Below are 10,957 nucleotides of genomic sequence, written 5' to 3'. Positions count from 1 at the left end.
AGTCCTGTCCTGTAGTGATGTATATAGTATATATACCAGGAGGATGGTGAGGAGGAGTGGACACTTCTAGTCCTGTCCTGTAGTGATGTATATAGTATATACCCAGGAGGAGGTGAGGAGGAGGGACCTTCTAGTCCTGTCCTGTAGTGATGTATATAGATATACCCAGGAGGACGGTGAGGAGGAGCGGACACTTCTAGTCCTGTCCTGTAGTGATGTATATAGTATATACCCAGGAGGACGGTGAGGAGGAGCGGACACTTCTCGTCCTGTCCTGTAGTGATGTATATAGTATATACCCAGGAGGACGGTGAGGAGGAGCGGACGCTTCTAGTCCTGTCCTGTAGTGATGTATATAGTATATACCCAGGAGGACGGTGAGGAGGAGCGGACGCTTCTAGTCCTGTCCTGTAGTGATGTATATAGTATATACCCAGGAGGATGGTGAGGAGGAGCGGACACTTCTAGTCCTGTCCTGTAGTGATGTATATAGTATATACCCAGGAGGATGGTGAGGAGGAGCGGACGCTTCTAGTCCTGTCCTGTAGTGATGTATATAGTATATACCCAGGAGGACGGTGAGGAGGAGCGGACACTTCTAGTCTGTCCTGTAGTGATGTATATAGTATATACCCAGGAGGACGGTGAGGAGGAGCGGACACTTCTAGTCCTGTCCTGTAGTGATGTATATAGTATATACCCAGGAGGATGGTGAGGAGGAGCGGACGCTTCTAGTCCTGTCCTGTAGTGATGTATATAGTATATACCCAGGAGGATGGTGAGGAGGAGCCGGACCCTTCTAGTCCTGTCCTGTAGTGATGTATATAGTATATACCCAGGAGGATGGTGAGGAGGAGCGGACACTTCTAGTCCCTGTCCTGTAGTGATGTATATAGTATATACCCAGGAGGACGGTGAGGAGGAGCGGACGCTTCTAGCCCTGTCCTGTAGTGATGTATATAGTATATACCCAGGAGGATGGTGAGGAGGAGCGGACACTTCTAGTCCTGTCCTGTCGTGATGTATATAGTATATACCCAGGAGGATGGTGAGGAGGAGCGGACGCTTCTAGCCCTGTCCTGTAGTGATGTATATAGTATATACCCAGGAGGATGGTGAGGAGGAGCGGACACTTCTAGCCCTGTCCTGTAGTGATGTATATAGTATATACCCAGGAGGATGGTGAGGAGGAGCGGACACTTCTAGCCCTGTCCTGTAGTGATGTATATAGTATATACCCAGGAGGATGGTGAGGAGGAGCGGACACTTCTAGTCCTGTCCTGTCGTGATGTATATAGTATATACCCAGGAGGATGGTGAGGAGGAGCGGACACTTCTAGCCCTGTCCTGTAGTGATGTATATAGTATATACCCAGGAGGACGGTGAGGAGGAGCGGACACTTCTAGCCCTGTCCTGTCGTGATGTATATAGTATATACCCAGGAGGACGGTGAGGAGGAGCGGACACTTCTAGCCCTGTCCTGTAGTGATGTATATAGTATATACCCAGGAGGATGGTGAGGAGGAGCGGACGCTTCTAGTCCTGTCCTGTAGTGATGTATATAGTATATACCCAGGAGGATGGTGAGGAGGAGCGGACACTTCTAGCCCTGTCCTGTAGTGATGTATATAGTATATACCCAGGAGGATGGTGAGGAGGAGCGGACACTTCTAGTCCTGTCCTGTAGTGATGTATATAGTATATACCCAGGAGGATGGTGAGGAGGAGCGGACACTTCTAGCCCTGTCCTGTAGTGATGTATATAGTATATACCCAGGAGGATGGTGAGGAGGAGCGGACGCTTCTAGTCCTGTCCTGTAGTGATGTATATAGTATATACCCAGGAGGATGGTGAGGAGGAGATGACACTTCTAGTCCTGTCCTGTAGTGATGTATATAGTATATACCCAGGAGGATGGTGAGGAGGAGCGGACGCTTCTAGTCCTGTCCTGTAGTGATGTATATAGTATATACCCAGGAGGATGGTGAGGAGGAGTGGACGCTTCTAGTCCTGTCCTGTAGTGATGTATATAGTATATACCCAGGAGGATGGTGAGGAGGAGTGGACACTTCTAGTCCTGTCCTGTAGTGATGTATATAGTATATACCCAGGAGGATGGTGAGGAGGAGCGGACGCTTCTAGTCCTGTCCTGTAGTGATGTATATAGTATATACCCAGGAGGACGGTGAGGAGGAGCGGACACTTCTAGTCCTGTCCTGTAGTGATGTATATAGTATATACCCAGGAGGACGGTGAGGAGGAGCGGACACTTCTAGTCCTGTCCTGTAGTGATGTATATAGTATATACCCAGGAGGACGGTGAGGAGGAGCGGACGCTTCTAGCCCTGTCCTGTAGTGATGTATATAGTATATACCCAGGAGGATGGTTAGGAGGAGCGGACACTTCTAGTCCTGTCCTGTAGTGATGTATATAGTATATACCCAGGAGGATGGTGAGGAGGAGCGGACGCTTCTAGCCCTGTCCTGTAGTGATGTATATAGTATATACCCAGGAGGATGGTGAGGAGGAGCGGACACTTCTAGCCCTGTCCTTTAGTGATGTATATAGTATATACCCAGGAGGACGGTGAGGAAGAGCGGACACTTCTAGCCCTGTCCTGTAGTGATGTATATAGTATATACCCAGGAGGATGGTGAGGAGGAGCGGACACTTCTAGCCCTGTCCTTTAGTGATGTATATAGTATATACCCAGGAAGACGGTGAGGAGGAGCGGACACTTCTAGTCCTGTCCTGTAGTGATGTATATAGTATATACCCAGGAGGACGGTGAGGAGGAGCGGACGCTTCTAGTCCTGTCCTGTAGTGATGTATATAGTATATACCCAGGAGGACGGTGAGGAGGAGCGGACACTTCTAGTCCTGTCCTGTAGTGATGTATATAGTATATACCCAGGAGGACGGTGAGGAGGAGCGGACGCTTCTAGTCCTGTCCTGTAGTGATGTATATAGTATATACCCAGGAGGACGGTGAGGAGGAGCGGACACTTCTAGTCCTGTCCCTGTAGTGATGTATATAGTATATACCCAGGAGGATGGTGAGGAGGAGCTGACGCTTCTAGTCCTGTCCTGTAGTGATGTATATAGTATATACCCAGGAGGACGGTGAGGAGGAGCGGACACTTCTAGCCCTGTCCTGTAGTGATGTATATAGTATATACCCAGGAGGATGGTGAGGAGGAGCGGACACTTCTAGTCCTGTCCTGTAGTGATGTATATAGTATATACCCAGGAGGACGGTGAGGAGGAGCGGACGCTTCTAGTCCTGTCCTGTAGTGATGTATATAGTATATACCCAGGAGGACGGTGAGGAGGAGCGGACGCTTCTAGTCCTGTCCTGTAGTGATGTATATAGTATATACCCAGGAGGACGGTGAGGAGGAGCGGACGCTTCTAGTCCTGTCCTGTAGTGATGTATATAGTATATACCCAGGAGGACGGTGAGGAGGAGCGGACGCTTCTAGTCCTGTCCTGTAGTGATGTATATAGTATATACCCAGGAGGACGGTGAGGAGGAGCGGACACTTCTAGTCCTGTCCTGTAGTGATGTATATAGTATATACCCAGGAGGACGGTGAGGAGGAGCGGACACTTCTAGTCCTGTCCTGTAGTGATGTATATAGTATATACCCAGGAGGACGGTGAGGAGGAGCGGACACTTCTAGTCCTGTCCTGTAGTGATGTATATAGTATATACCCAGGAGGATGGTGAGGAGGAGCGGACGCTTCTAGTCCTGTCCTGTAGTGATGTATATAGTATATACCCAGGAGGACGGTGAGGAGGAGCGGACACTTCTAGTCCTGTCCTGTAGTGATGTATATAGTATATACCCAGGAGGACGGTGAGGAGGAGCGGACGCTTCTAGTCCTGTCCTGTAGTGATGTATATAGTATATACCCAGGAGGATGGTGAGAGGAGGAGCGGACACTTCTAGTCCTGTCCTGTAGTGATGTATATAGTATATACCCAGGAGGATGGTGAGGAGGAGCGGACGCTTCTAGTCCTGTCCTGTAGTGATGTATATAGTATATACCCAGGAGGACGGTGAGGAGGAGCGGACGCTTCTAGTCCTGTCCTGTAGTGATGTATATAGTATATACCCAGGAGGATGGTGAGGAGGAGCGGACGCTTCTAGCCCTGTCCTGTAGTGATGTATATAGTATATACCCAGGAGGATGGTGAGGAGGAGCGGACACTTCTAGCCCTGTCCTGTAGTGATGTATATAGTATATACCCAGGAGGATGGTGAGGAGGAGCGGACACTTCTAGCCCTGTCCTGTAGTGATGTATATAGTATATACCCAGGAGGATGGTGAGGAGGAGCGGACACTTCTAGTCCTGTCCTGTCGTGATGTATATAGTATATACCCAGGAGGATGGTGAGGAGGAGCGGACACTTCTAGCCCTGTCCTGTAGTGATGTATATAGTATATACCCAGGAGGACGGTGAGGAGGAGCGGACACTTCTAGCCCTGTCCTGTCGTGATGTATATAGTATATACCCAGGAGGACGGTGAGGAGGAGCGGACACTTCTAGCCCTGTCCTGTAGTGATGTATATAGTATATACCCAGGAGGATGGTGAGGAGGAGCGGACGCTTCTAGTCCTGTCCTGTAGTGATGTATATAGTATATACCCAGGAGGATGGTGAGGAGGAGCGGACACTTCTAGCCCTGTCCTGTAGTGATGTATATAGTATATACCCAGGAGGATGGTGAGGAGGAGCGGACGCTTCTAGTCCTGTCCTGTAGTGATGTATATAGTATATACCCAGGAGGATGGTGAGGAGGAGATGACACTTCTAGTCCTGTCCTGTAGTGATGTATATAGTATATACCCAGGAGGATGGTGAGGAGGAGCGGACGCTTCTAGTCCTGTCCTGTAGTGATGTATATAGTATATACCCAGGAGGACGGTGAGGAGGAGCGGACACTTCTAGTCCTGTCCTGTAGTGATGTATATAGTATATACCCAGGAGGATGGTGAGGAGGAGTGGACACTTCTAGTCCTGTCCTGTAGTGATGTATATAGTATATACCCAGGAGGACGGTGAGGAGGAGCGGACGCTTCTAGTCCTGTCCTGTAGTGATGTATATAGTATATACCCAGGAGGACGGTGAGGAGGAGCGGACACTTCTAGTCCTGTCCTGTAGTGATGTATATAGTATATACCCAGGAGGACGGTGAGGAGGAGCGGACACTTCTAGTCCTGTCCTGTAGTGATGTATATAGTATATACCCAGGAGGACGGTGAGGAGGAGCGGACACTTCTAGTCCTGTCCTGTAGTGATGTATATAGTATATACCCAGGAGGACGGTGAGGAGGAGCGGACACTTCTAGTCCTGTCCTGTAGTGATGTATATAGTATATACCCAGGAGGACGGTGAGGAGGAGCGGACGCTTCTAGTCCTGTCCTGTAGTGATGTATATAGTATATACCCAGGAGGACGGTGAGGAGGAGCGGACACTTCTAGTCCTGTCCTGTAGTGATGTATATAGTATATACCCAGGAGGACGGTGAGGAGGAGCGGACGCTTCTAGTCCTGTCCTGTAGTGATGTATATAGTATATACCCAGGAGGACGGTGAGGAGGAGCGGACACTTCTAGTCCTGTCCTGTAGTGATGTATATAGTATATACCCAGGAGGACGGTGAGGAGGAGCGGACGCTTCTAGTCCTGTCCTGTAGTGATGTATATAGTATATACCCAGGAGGACGGTGAGGAGGAGCGGACACTTCTAGTCCTGTCCTGTAGTGATGTATATAGTATATACCCAGGAGGATGGTGAGGAGGAGCGGACGCTTCTAGTCCCGTCCTGTAGTGATGTATATAGTATATACCCAGGAGGACGGTGAGGAGGAGCGGACACTTCTAGTCCTGTCCTGTAGTGATGTATATAGTATATACCCAGGAGGATGGTGAGGAGGAGCGGACACTTCTAGTCCTGTCCTGTAGTGATGTATATAGTATATACCCCCAGGTTGATGAGTTCTAATATCCCGATGACGATATTCTCTCTGTAGATGGCCGTTCTGGAGATCCAGTCCAATGGGGAGAGAGTCACTGAGGAAAGTATCAGTAAGGCGATTGGTTCCTTGGAGGACTCAAACATGAAGGTGAGCGGCTCCGTGTAAGGGGATGTAGACAGTAAGTGGGGGCCCCAGTGTAGAGCCTGGAGGATTCTTGGCTTACTTTGTATCTTAGCTTTGGATACATGTGGGTGAAGGGTCTTACTTCTGTCCATACTCTGTGTGTAATATGAATTATGTGCCCCTGTGAGGCAAAATGTATTTTTTGTCCTAGTTTTAAAAATGAGAGATGTCTTAAATCTCCACCCCCTGCTCATTTGGACGAGACCGACATAGAACCCACTCTTTCTCCCCCCAAACAAGGAATTTTTATAACCGCCATAAAACCTCAGCCCAAAGAACAAGCATTCTGGTCTAAACTGGAAATTCCCTCCAAAATCCTATTGTCTAACTGTACAAACTTTTAATGTCGATTTTAATAATGCTCATGACTGTCACAAACACAGGGACCACATTTTTGGAATGCTCACCTTTTTCCCATTATAATAGTATATCTTGCATAACTGAGAAACCACCAGAAACCCAGGAAATGGGTTCTGAGCTTCTGAGCGTCATAGAGATATCATATTTGATATCCATCTTGATGAATATTGGTGACGGCAAACATGATATCTCCATCTTGGATGTGGGACCCCCCCATACCAAGATATGAAATCGGAAGGATTTTTATGTCTTGTGCAGCTGGGTGGGTTCACAAAACCGAGCCCCCGTGTGAGGTAAACAACATGGGTGTCTCTTAGTGTTTTGGCCCCTTACTAAAAACCAGAACGGCCATTTTACTTCATTCTTACCCCGGGACGTCAGACGCATGCACTCCTCGCTGCGTGGAGGAATCACATCTAATTTCCGGGGAGCCGTCCCCCCCCACAGAATCTGAGACCATCACCTCGTGGCGCAGGTTTTCCTATTACTTTTCCCTTTTATTTTAATAACTGTTTATGCATATATGTACATTGTCTCCTTTATAATATCTTGTATATCTTTTGTAAACACTGCCCACTTTCGGGAGTAAATCATTAATTATTTACCAGTTTCGTTCTTCTTGTCCTATGTCGAGCAAACACGTTCCTCACCCGCTAATTCACGTTACCTACCAGGTACCCGATCCACCTGTTAAGCGATCGGTGGTGGCAGTATACCAGTGTTTATGTGATATTGTGGTTTGAGGGTGGCTGGTCGGAGGTATATATACGTTCCTGGAAGGAACTGGTGGTATATATACGTCCTGTCACATCACGTGCCACAATAGTCGACATAAATGAGAGCAGCTGCGCCCGTGCTTATCCTCGGTCAATACCGTGTTTGACCAGCAGGATAAGGGGGCGCCAGAGGGCTGCAAGGTCTGACCAAGTGTTTTTCGTGACAGCCCCCCTCATCCACCTTAAGGGGCTTCTCTGTCTTCCATCTCCATCCATAGACATTAATATGGAGTCATTCTTCTGCAGAACACGGTCCAGCACGGTGGCTCAGTGGTTAGCACTGTACTGTGGCTCAGTGGTTAGCACTGTACTGTGGCTCAGTGGTTAGCACTGTACGGTGGCTCAGTGGTTAGCACGGTACGGTGGCTCAGTGGTTATCACGGTACGGTGGCTCAGTGGTTAGCACTGTACTGTGGCTCAGTGGTTAGCACTGTACGGTGGATCAGTGGTTAGCACAGTACGGTGGCTCAGTGGTTAGCACTGTACGGTGGCTCAGTGGTTAGCACTGTACGGTGGCTCAGTGGTTAGCACTGTACTGTGGCTCAGTGGTTAGCACTGTACTGTGGCTCAGTGGTTAGCACTGTACGGTGGCTCAGTGGTTAGCACTGTACGGTGGCTCAGTGGTTAGCAGTGTACGGTGGCTCAGTGGTTAGCACTGTACGGTGGCTCAGTGGTTAGCAGTGTACGGTGGCTCAGTGGTTAGCACTGTACGGTGGCTCAGTGGTTAGCAGTGTACGGTGGCTCAGTGGTTAGCACTGTACGGTGGCTCAGTGGTTAGCACTGTACGGTGGCTCAGTGGTTAGCACTGTACGGTGGCTCAGTGGTTAGCAGTGTACGGTGGCTCAGTGGTTAGCACTGTACGGTGGCTCAGTGGTTAGCACTGAAGCCTTGCATTGCTGGGGACCCGGTTTCAAATCCCACCAAGGACAGCATCTGCAAGGAGTCTGTATGTTCTCCCTGTGTTTGTTGGGTTTCCTCCGGGTTCTCCGGATTCTCCCACACTCCAATGACTGATGGGGAATGTAGATTGTGAGCCCCGATGGGGACAGTGATGATGATGTCTGTACAGCGCTGTGGAATTACTGGCGCTATATAAATGTGTAAAATATATAGATAGATATAACGGCTCTCGCTCTTCTGGGAAGGATTTCTATAAGATTTTCGAGGCGTCTGTGAGAATTTTTCCCCCTTCATCCAGAAGAGCATTTGTGGGGTCAGACACTGATGTTGGGGGGAGGCCGGGACACAATCTTCATTATAGGATGGTGTTGGGGGTCCGGGCTCTCTGCAGCCGCTCATGTTTCCCCCCATGTCTGCATGGATCTTATGCACTGGGTACGGTCATGGGGGGCAGATAAGGGTCTTCCCCAAACTGTTCCCACAAAGCTAAAGCTACAATTGTCTACAATGTTTTGTGCTGAATATTTCCCATCACTGGAGCTGAGGGTCCGCTGCCGCCCCCTGATAACAGCCTGTAGCGTTATCCCCCTCCACCATCTGTACAGAGGCACAATGCAGTCAGGGGGTAACGTCCTCCTGGAATCATCAGACTCCTCCATCAGACGCAGATAGAGAAGTGCGATCTGTCCCTGCACAGGACACGTCTCCTCCAGAGTCCAGTGGTGGCGGCTTTACACTACTCCATCCGACGCTCGGCATTGTGCTTGGTGATGTACGGCTGCAGCTGCTGCTCGGCCATGAAGCTCCCGGCGGGGCGTAGTGTTGATAACAGAGGAGGTCTGGACTCTGCAGTTATGGGGTCAACAGAGCAATGGGGACATTTCTGCTCCGCAGTCAGCCCCCCGCTCTGTAACGTTACGGGGTCTCCACTTTGTGGCTGAGTTGCTGCAGGTTCCTTCCACTTCTCAATAATATCACTCACAGGCGATGGGGGAAGAAATATCATGGACGGACTTTTTACCCCGGAGGTTCCTGTTACAGGACGCGCTGGTGTAATCAGGTGAACTATACTCTATGCAGCAGTGGAGACATCAGGCGGAACAACTATCTTCTGTTATTGGCTGAACAGAATAATATGAGAAGAAGATTATTAGAGGCGGATTCACAGAATCGACGGCAAAACAACGATATAAACAGTAGTATATGGGTTACTGTACAGTGGGGAATACCAGGATAAACTCGGGGTCTACAATCCAGCCTAATTCTAGTTGGGTGGGGGGTGAACGCTGCACTTGGTGGGAACAGTCTCTAAGAACCTCCGCGGCTTCCTGGACCCAGACCAGGGCGCTGCTCCATTTCATTGGCCGCACATCTCCCTTACAAAGTCTATCAGTTCTCTCTGGGCCGCTCTAGCATCAGCCGGACCACGTCTGGGCCGCAGCCCTCCCTCTGCTCGCGCCCGGTACCGTAAGTCTCTGCTGAAAGTGACGGCCCGTCCCACACGTCTCCTCCTATCTCCGGCCCAGGATCGGGCCTCTGGGTGGGTATCCTCAGGGCTTGTTTGGGACTTGACCGCCGACGAGCATCTCCTTGGTCCTTATCGATGGTGTTCTGCTCCTCAGCCGTTGACCGGCGGTGTTCTGCTCCTCAGCCGTTGACCGGCGGGGTTCTGCTCCTCAGCCGTTGACCGGCGGGGTTCTGCTCCTCAGCCGTTGACCGGCGGGGTTCTGCTCCTCAGCCGTTGACCGGCGGGGTTCTGCTCCTCAGCCGTTGACCGGCGGGGTTCTGCTCCTCAGCCGTTGACCGACTGGGTTCTGCTCCTCAGCCGTTGACCGGCGGGGTTCTGCTCCTCAGCCGTTGACCGACTGGGTTCTGCTCCTCTGCCGTTGACCGACTGGGTTCTGCTCCTCTGCCGTTGACCGGCGGGGTTCTGCTCCTCTGCCGTTGACCGGCGGGGTTCTGCTCCTCAGCCGTTGACCGGCGGGGTTCTGCTCCTCAGCCGTTGACCGACTGGGTTCTGCTCCTCTGCCGTTGACCGGTGGCGTTCTGCTCCTCGGCCATTGGCCCGTGGCGTTCTGCTCCTCGGCCATTGATCCGAGGCGTTCTGCTCCTCGGCCGTTGACCGGCGGCGTTCTGCTCCTCGGCCATTGGCCCGTGGGGTTCTGCTCCTCTGCCGTTGACCGGTGGCGTTCTGCTCCTCGGCCATTGATCCGAGGCGTTCTGCTCCTCGGCCATTGATCCGAGGCGTTCTGCTCCTCGGCCGTTGACTGGTGGCGTTCTGGGTCTGCACCTTGCTGGTGCACACGCCTCGGTAAACTGTCACAGTTGCTCGAGCTGCAGCACAGCCGTCACTTCACTTGTATCCAAGCCTGGCTTCGTCCCCGTCACCTGACGCGGAGCACTGGCCAATTCCATCCCTCCTGCAACTTCTCTCCTCCAGATCAGTTCCGCAGGGTTTTGCTCAGGCCTGGAAGCTGCACGGCATTGCAGCGTTTTATCCCCTGTGCTCTGTTCTCCTACACTGGTATCAGGGAGTTCTGCACCACCGGCCGCTCTGTCACATGGTAGTAATGGCATGGCGGAGGGCCATAGGTTATACTGTATACCGGGTGATGGGGGCCTGAGTGTATACACTGGGGGGAGAGGGGCCAGAAGTTATACCCTAGGGGGAGAGGAACCGAAGGTTATACACTGGGGGGAGAGGAGCCAAAGGTTATACACTGGGGGAGAGGAACCGAAGGTTAT

This window comes from Phyllobates terribilis, unplaced genomic scaffold (genome assembly GCF_046119375.1).
Source record: "Phyllobates terribilis strain yellow unplaced genomic scaffold, ASM4611937v1 Scaffold_4__5_contigs__length_816908805, whole genome shotgun sequence".
Taxonomy (NCBI): domain Eukaryota; kingdom Metazoa; phylum Chordata; class Amphibia; order Anura; family Dendrobatidae; genus Phyllobates; species Phyllobates terribilis.
The sequence above is the reverse complement of the archived record's forward strand: the minus strand, read 5'-3'. Positions refer to the sequence as shown.